The sequence below is a fragment of the Siniperca chuatsi genome, linkage group LG18 (assembly GCF_020085105.1).
Source record: "Siniperca chuatsi isolate FFG_IHB_CAS linkage group LG18, ASM2008510v1, whole genome shotgun sequence".
In the NCBI taxonomy this organism is placed as follows: Eukaryota; Metazoa; Chordata; class Actinopteri; order Centrarchiformes; family Sinipercidae; genus Siniperca; species Siniperca chuatsi.
The window spans coordinates 10,076,719-10,086,272 of NC_058059.1; the positions used below are offsets into that span (position 1 = coordinate 10,076,719).

Genomic DNA, 9,554 nt, shown 5'->3' on the forward strand with positions numbered 1-9,554 from the left:
GTTATATTTATTCAAGTTCATTGCAGTTTGGAACAGATCTTTTGACGGCAGCCATGAGTGAAATCGGAGCGTGAAACTACTCAAACTGCAAGACAGCCGACCATAACTTCTAATATGCCAGAAATCCATTTGATCGTCCAAAAGCCAGATCATTGAGGCAATTACTTAGGCGTCATGACCCGCCTAGAACTGCACTTCAAATGGCAACCGAACTGGCAAAAATTCAGCCCAATTCTTAAATTAGTCAGGGGCGACCAATTCAGGGAATTGGCCGAATCCGTACAATGTCTGGCCAGCTTTACTGTAAACAAAACAGTGGACAACAGTTAAAATAATAATTAAAAAATACTGCCTTTCTCTCATTTCAAATCTTAGCTCATACAGCCAAAGTGAAGCAAAAAGCAGAAAGTGAACTGTGTGGGTATTTCCTCAAACAAGGCACAGCAGAGTCCCACTCACTGCATCATGAAAACACTGAATTATTTACCTCCCAGATGAGATTTGGGTAAAATTAGCACACACCTTACTGGAGACTCTCTCCACTGCACATAGTAAAGATAAAAACATATCTGATTGCTATGGCAGTGGAAAACGGTGTTGACATTGTGAGATGCTAGCAGTCAACGCACTCCACACAAGCGGTTTGCGACATAAATCTTACCATTATCTGAGTGGGAAGATCCTGCAGGTTGAGAGAGAACAACGCTGAAAGAGAGGCTCCTCCAACCCGGCTCAGTCACACTGTTATTACTGGGAAAGTCACCACTGGTTTGCATGACGCAAAAAAATAAATAGAAAAAAATAGAATATGATCATCCAGCACAACAAGTCTGTCACCTCCTCCCTCCCTACTCCCCAGTCATGCTCCTTCTCTCACACTCCTCCTTCGGTCTCGCTGCCTCTCTCTATCTTGCACGATAAACACACAAAAAAAGAAGAGCACAAGAGGCAGCAAAGGGTGGAGAGATAGTGCTTGCATTAAAGGCCTGTTTCACTTTAACGCATGTCAGTGGCAGACTGCCTCCATCTGAGTGTATAACAAAACAGCCAGGATTGCCTTTCCCCTGTCACAGCAGTCAAACGCTGCTCGCCAGTGGAGAGTGACAGCGCCGAGATCGCGCCTCTGGAAAGCGTCAATGCACACAATTGCTGAGGAGGGGGAGGGGGAATTTGGGGTGGCGGGTGAGGGAAGTGAAGAGGGGGGAGGGGGGATGAGGTTAGGGTAGTGTGTATGTGTGTCTGTGGGAGTGTGTCTATTGTTGCAGGGACGTTTTTTTTTCTTCTCCCCTTTAAAAAGGAGTGAATGGGGACTGCAGGTTTCAGCTACTGCCCTCTCTCAGCACTGTATTTAGAATTGGGTGATGTCCACTCAGTTGCTAGTTTATTAGGTACACCTAGCTAAAACTAACGCAACAGTCCTGCAATAAATCCTACCTTCATGAAGGTTATAATGTTCAGTTTTTGTTGAAACTGTTTTAGAGAGGTGTAGAAATAACTGCATGGTGGTTTTGGAGGCTGTAGTTTGTGGTGCTGTTAAATTATGTTAGAGGGGTGTTTCTAATATTATGTCCAACCCATTTATATCAATGAGGATAGAGTATATTATAGAAACACCTCTCTGCATAACATTGGATCAACATCTCTCTAAAACAGTTCCAACAAAAACTGAACATTATAAACTTCATGAAGGTAGGATTTATTTCAAGGCTGTGCATTAGACTGCATTAGTTTTACCTAGCTGTACCTAATAAACTGGCAACGCACACACACACACAAGTTAACTGTAAAGACAGTTTGCATGTTCAGGCAATGGATCGTTGATGTTGTGACTTATTTCTCACTATGCAAAAACTAAACAAATCAAACAGTGAGCGACAACAAGCCGATACAAGGAAAACTGATTAAAATCTGCAAATTAAGTTTCTGTCATGCAATGTCTTCCCTATGCAAAACTATCACCTATAAACAAATGCTATTGAGCTTTTAACCACTGAACCGCTTCATTACAGATGAAAGTTGCACAAAGACAGGGACCACCTTCTCCATTCAGCTGCGTCACACACAGTGCTGCAGTAACAGAATGTACTGTATGTAGGCTAGCTCCCCACTCCATTCCCTTCCAGCTCCCTGCTCTCAGCAACACAACACTGGGAACCTTTTCAAAACATCAAGTAGGCAACGCATCACTAAGCTTCCTGCACTCTCAGCAAAATCAGTCACAGCTATGGGTGCAGCATCTTGGGAGTCTTCATGGATTTCCTGTACATTCATGCAATTATTGCCAGCATTTTCAAACAAATAAACGACTGCTGTGCTGTGGACGCTAATATTATAACTACTTTTGGCTATTGAAAAGAACGAAAGCGACTGAGCCTTACAGGGTGTGGACTGTCTTCACCTTTATTGTTACCCAACACGCGAAACGACAAAAAACAGGAAACCAAGCCTAACTTCCAGTGTTTACTATTGTATCAGCTGATTTGAAACCACCATTCAATCGTGAATGGTGGTTTGGACGATTTTGCCGAGACATCTCTGGAATGCTGCAATGCATTATGCATGGCCAGTAACACACAAGCGCACACACAAAGTGTCTACACATGCCACTGTCTGCTGCTGATATGGAGCCAGATGCTACTCTCTTTGCCAATAGGAAATTATTCCAGCCTGAGGGTGCTGGGATACTTGGGTGTGGCAGGAGAGGCTCGTGTTTGTGTGCATTTCAAAAGAAGGTGGGGGTTGCCCCAGATGTCTGCTCCACAGAGCCAGAACAGCACACCTCAACATCAGAGCACCACAGATTGGCCTCTGACCTCTACTCTGTAACTCCTGCAGGACCAAAACAATGAGGTTGCTGCAAGTCATGCATCAAACTCACCTACCTTGTTTCCTAAAACCATGACAACTAACCAGCTCGTATGAAAGGTCACTACCGTTGTCATATGCATCGCATGTCTCATCTTTCAGCATGCAGTGCGTATGATTTTGAATTAAAAGTAAGTCTTGTTCGCTGACTCGACTGCCAGGATATTCTGGATAATTAGATTGCTAATGAGCAAGAGGGAACAAAGAGGGGTTGTATGAGTCTGTGTGACATAGCACCTTTGACAGTGACCTCCACAGCAGGAGGTGGGGTGCTTCTGTCCGGACCATTTGCAGGTATTCTCCAGCCTTTTCTATCAGAGGAGCTGGCTGACACCCAAATCCAGCAGAGGGGACGAGAAGAAAGCAACTCATGAATGGTCACCCTCAATTCCATTAAGAGTTTATTCAATTACCTGACAGTCGCTCACTGTAGGCATGTGAAGAAACGTGACGTCTCTTAAAATGGGGTCTCTTTTGAGGTGGTTGAATAATTGCATTTGGATTTGAAAAGTAACACACAAATGCATCAAGTGTTCTTAATGTGAGCTCCTATATGCTACACTGGATACGCTCCAGTAAGAACCAATTTCAGTGCTCCAACTTTTTACAAGAGAGAAATCTGCCAAACAGCCAGGACTTGTTCTGAAACCCAAACAAGGCATCCAAGTAAATAACCCCTGACATCCAAAACAAGTGCCATTTCTGCACAAAGTTCAAGTTTAAAACAAAGTGCTCTTTCAGCCACGCAGTTCCTGACTAAATTCCCCATTTCCCACCCATTTTAAATTGATTATTGAATAAAAAAAAAAAGGACTCTAAAAGAGAGGCTTGCGTGCTTATTTTTGGTTATCATTAACAAGCAGGAGCGTTCTGTGTAATTTCATTTAGCACATGTGAATCCTGTGCTTCCAATGAATGTGGGAGAATGACAAAAAGCAACTTAAAAGAGTTCAATTTCTCTACTAACAGAATTTAAACAAATCAAATACAGACACACGTGTGTTAAAAATAGACTAAATTAGCTTTCCTAAAATGGGAAGTCCCACGAAAGCTATGTATGTGCAAAGATTTCCTCCCATAAAAAGCAGGTATGGGAAAGTAAAACAGCCCAAAATGGATCGATGTCAAATCCAAAAAACAAATCAAGACTACGGTTTATCTTCAAGACTATGCACAATGGAGAAAAGATTGATCACATTCTTACTCCTAAAATAATAACTCTACCATCTACTCTTCTTTCTAATGGCAATTCCAAAACCTGCAAGATGCAAATTGACAACCTTACAATGCAAATGCAACCTGTAACCTGAGGGAAAGTCAAAGTGAGACAGAAATGCCTGAACCGCTCAGCGGCACGCAGCCACTGGTTTAATGATTTGTCTGCTGCTGGTGAATGATCACACAGCAATATCCTGTTCTGGCTAGTTCTCCGGGGCCCCCTTAGGGTCTGGCTGACATGATTCTGGCTTGCCCGGGTGTCACTGAAGTGCCAGCCAGCCTATCATATTGACAAGATCCGGGTGGCTGCCCCCATGCCTGATATGACCCAGCCAAGGACCTGTGGAATCAAACTCGATGAGGCAGAAGAATTACTTATTGAGGCCGCGAGTGAAGGGATGTCATTGCCTGCATTTTGGTGAAACGCTGGGGCGAAGAGGAGGGAGAGGAGGGGTGGTTAATGTCACTAAGGAAGCAGTGGAAAACAGATTTAGAAAAACACAACAGCTGTATTTAGGGAAAAACTAAGTAGCTGGCATGTTCCAAAATTCCACAGTGCTTATGCAATGTAAGCTAAGCCTGTATATAATGTGTGGGGCATTTCTTTACTCTTAAGAGAAGAGCACTCATTCATGTGTTTCTTATGAGCCCATATGAAATGTTAAAGAGCATGTGGGAAAGAAACACTGCAATTTCACAAATTCTTCTGTTTATCAGGAATAGGGCTGCAACTATAGCAATTATTTTCATTATCAGTTCATTTGTAGATTATTTTCTTGATAAAATTGATGAACTGTTTGACCTATAAAACAAAAAATTGTAAAAAAAAAAACAAAAAAACACCCATCGCAATTTCCTGGAGCCATGACATCATCAAATAGCTTCTTTAGTTTGACCCATAGTACAAAACCCCAAAATATTCAGTGTATTATAATGTAAGACGCAAATCCTCCCATTTGAGAAGCTGGAACTATCAAACAGACATTTTAGCTTGAAAAATTACTTAACCAGCTAATCGATTTAGAGTTCAAACATTACTCAATCTCCAGAACTGGCAACTAATTTGATAATTGATCAAATTAATTAATTAATCTTTTAAAAAGGAAAAATACCAAACATTTGATGGTTCCAGCTTCTCAGATGATCTCCAAATGTGAGAAGTTGCTTGAACATCTTTGGGTTTTGGACTGTGGTCAGACAAAACAAAACATTTGAAGTCATCAGTTTGGACTATGGGAAATTGTGTTGGACATTTTTCACTACTTTGTGATATTTTATAGACAAAACAATTAATAAAAGAAAAAAAAAATCGGCAAACTAAAAACATTGAGAAAGTAATTGGCAGATTGATCAATGATGAAAATGTTAGTTGCAGCCCCAGTTCAGTTTACTATATTGGAATATGAGGAAAATCAGCTGACCCACATTTCAAAACCTCAAAATATTCAGTTTACTATAACATAAGACAAGGAAAAGCAGCAAGTCCTCACATTTAAGAAACTGGAACCTTCCAACATCTAGCATTTTTGGCTGACAACTTGCTTAATTTGATTATAAAAAATTTAAAAAATTTAAAAAAAAAAGGTGCTGATAAGAAGAACTGGGGCTTGCGAAGGCATCCGTCTCTCCTTCAGGCTCTCGAAAGTCTGTACTTCTTTTTAGGGTTGAAGAAAGTCCAAGAGAAGACGCACGGTGATGATGGTGTAGTTTGAATAAGACTGCATCGAGCCAAGAGAGTCACAGGACTTCAGGTAGCCAGGCCAAATGGCGAGACAAAAAGCAGCTCCATAACTTCTTATTACTCCCCCTGTTCCACACATCTCCACACCAACTAAGACCAGACATGCATGCAGGTGAAAGGTTTATGAGCATCCACTGATGAGCCCCAGCTGCACTGACTGCCCTCCCGTCTTGGCACAAGATGCCCTCCAGGCTGAACAACTACAAAAACACATCTTGAGAGACAGAAGAGTGGATGCTGCAGGTCTTTATTTCGCTTGATGGCAACTGTATGCTGCAACCAGTCTAAATATAAGCTGAGGTTACGTGGACAGACTATGTGCTTCAGTGCTGTCAAAATCTTTTGTTGTTGCAGTCAAAGAGCACCCTTGATTTATGCATGCCAAGGGTAGAGACCCCTGAATGACCTCTGGGTGCCAGAATGGCATTTTGAAAGTGCAAGGGGAGTTTAATCTTTAAAAAGATTTGCGCGAGCACGGCTGGTGGGCACGTAATATTATATTCACGAGTTATTTTGCGCTTCAAGGACGGTGACAGCGACTGCGTGGACAACAGTCGTCCGCTAACATCTTATTTTTTTCCCCCCGCAGTTCGGCTTTGAGACGTCACGGGAAAGTCTATTTAAACGTTTTATGTGCATTCAAAACGCGGAAGAGCTCCAAAAAGCAGAATTATAACGCTGTTTTCTTCTTTTGTGTCTCAGTGGGGGTTTCGGCTACAGTGCAACAAGTGCAGCTGAGCTTGAAGTCCGCGACAGCACGCATGAAAACGACCAGCGGGGCACAGGCTGAAATAACTTAGCAATTTGAAACATTAAAGCCCCGAGGTTACTTTCAACAGCTAGATAGTGCTGATTATTAAACTCTGCGCCGAAGTGAAATCGTACGGTACAACTCACCGTGGGGAAGTTTTCCTCTTTGTCCCGGTGTGTACGGAGATGAGCGTCGGTGCAGCAGCGTGACAAAGTTTGGTTTGTCGCTCTCTCTCAGCTCAGCATGGCGGCCGACTGGATTCAAACCTCTCCGGGCTGTGATATCAACAGACAGGGGGAGGGTGCAGGGGGAGGCGGTGGTGGTGGTGAGAGGCCAAGGTATCCTCCAGAAAGTTCACAGGCAGCTTCAACCTGGACTTTTCTTTTCTTTTTACACACCCATTTTACTCAAATGTAAATGTTGTATGTCTGACTCCACTACATTTATTTTGCAGCTTTAGTAACAATTACTTTGCAGATTCAGATGATTTAAAACAAAATATAATAAACACATGAATTATTATGTTAAGTATTTCAGTTTTATGCTACTTATACTTCTACCCCACTACACGTCAGAGGCAAACATTGTGCTTTTTACTCCACTACATTTATTGACAGCTGGAGTTACTGGTGACATTGCAGATTATGTATGATGCATTAGAAAACTGCCAAACACAATATAAGTAGTTAAAGTGAGCTCTACCTCCTCCCAGCTACAACATTAAAAATATGTTTATATGTTAATGCATCTCTAGTATTAGTCTATATATATAATAATATAGCAATCTGAAAACAGCCATTCTGCATTACACTTAAAACTTCTGTACTTTTACTTTATTAAATTTTTAATGCAGGACTTTCACTTGTAGTGGAGTATTTTTACATTGTGGTATTGCTTCTTTTACTTAAGTAAATACAAATACACCATTGCAGATACCATAATAGATATCTGCTAAAGGGTGACTGCAATGCACACTCATTTGCCAGGAGGTCATGAGTCCATATTTTTATCTCCCTACATTATTGTTTAAGTGTTTTTTCAAAGCCTTCTCTACATGTTTTTTTTTTTACATGTATGTAATTTGGGTGGAGAAAACTAATCATTCAGTCATTCCCCCCCACAAATGTATTAATTTAAAATTAATTTAATATGACCAAGGACAAAACCCCAATGTCCTCTTTGATAGCTAGCTTCAGCCCTGGTGAAGAATCAGTTACCTTAAACCTTGGCTGAGAGGACTCTGTAGGTGGGGCCAGTGGGTTTAAAAGGTCACTGTTGGAGGTCAAAGTTTATACAGCATTTTCCTAAAGGAGAAGTGAATCAAAAACACAGTGGAGGAAAGACAGACTGACCCTTGTCTCATTGTGCAGGGTAGAGGAGGAGGAAGAGGGGCTTTCCATGGCACTGCGGGCCGAATACAATACCATCTTTGACTAAAAGACTTGCTTGCTGCTGGTGGAAAATAGAACAGCGGCGCAAATGTAGTGTTGATAGGCAACAACAACAACAATATGCTCGATAAAGAATTACTACATCGAGGACATACAAAACTGATGTTATTACAAAAGCAATGTCAAAAACATTAAATCATCAGCAATAAGCACTAAAGTGAAAATGACAGGCTTCTAACACATATCCCAAACTTGCAACGTAGTTAAAAACTTGTGGAATAAAGTGAGAAACTGAAACTTACACGGCCATGGAAACATTTATATTGTTTAGTTTATTTTTAAAAAACAGATAAAAACAAAACAAGATTAACAATAAAATTAAATTAGCAATAAACCTATACACAAACTCAATAAATACATTTTCATAAACAACTTAAATATTACATGTTCGAAAAGGAGTAGGAAGAAGTCTACACTTATTTATTCCTACCCCTTTCTCAACTACTCATCCATAAACTCATACAATTTATAAACAACTATCCCAATTCTATGTACAACAAAATGTATCCACCCGGAGTCAATAAAATAAAACAGTTAACTCAACCCTACCTCATCCATATATGTCTTAAAAATGTTTGTATATTTTCTTGAACTGATTTATGTTTGTACTTTGTTTAACCTCCACATTCAAACCATTCCAAAAATTCACCCCACAGATGGAAATACACACACTCTTCATAGTGGTGCAAACATAGTTTCTTTAAATTAAACTTTCCTCTAAAATTATAACCCTCCTGTATGTTGAAGAACATTTTTTATATATTCCCTGGTAGTAGATTATTTCTTGCTTCATACATTATTTGTGCTGTGTTAAATTTATTTATTATATATATATTTTATATTTAATGTAACTGGCCTCTTTAACCTTCCAGTAATATACATATAATCATATACTGTGAATATATTATCTATTAGCATGGCACATAGTCTGTATGGGGTGGCACAGTTCTGCTGGTCTAGTGATTTTTAGATATATGCTCATACAATACATTGCACTGATAAACTCCACACATGAATATAACCTTTTGAATTGTTTTTGCAAAAAATTTTTTCCATCCAATCCTTAAATATTTCAATATTAGATCCAGGTGATCTATATATACAGCTCACAATAACATTTTTCTTTTGTTCCATACAGATTTCTATTGTAGCACTTCATTAACAGCTGTTGTTATGCTTTCCACCATGTTTGAGGGCTACTTTTGCGTTCCCTCACAATATGTTTTGCGTTACCTCACAATACTTTTCTTCTTCCATTCCTTTTAAACTATATGTCTATTTCCGCTCAGCTGCTGAATGAACTTCACTTTGAACTGGGCATTAAGTATGCTGATATAGTACTACTGCTCAATAGGCATGCATGGTTATGTAATTAGTGAAAGTAAAATTAAACAAATTCTCAGATCAAGAGGTCTCTCCAGATGAAAGCAGTACAGTAATCTGCAGGATGCTGCTGGTTTCATTCATGAACAGTTACTGTACCCTGTACTATACTGTACCTCAGAGGGGTTTCGCTGAGGAAAAGGAG

At 40.2% G+C, this 9,554-nt stretch overlaps 1 protein-coding gene across 1 annotated transcript in view; it reads right to left on the minus strand.

The window, feature by feature from the left end:
• sema4d (sema domain, immunoglobulin domain (Ig), transmembrane domain (TM) and short cytoplasmic domain, (semaphorin) 4D) overlaps positions 1 to 6,914 on the minus strand; it is a 39,966-nt gene extending 33,052 nt beyond the window's left edge. Inside the window, 1 exon segment of the mRNA XM_044173831.1 lies at positions 6,722 to 6,914. The gene's annotated coding sequence lies outside the window, so the exon portion shown is untranslated.
• Between the last annotated feature and the right edge of the window lie 2,640 nt (positions 6,915 to 9,554).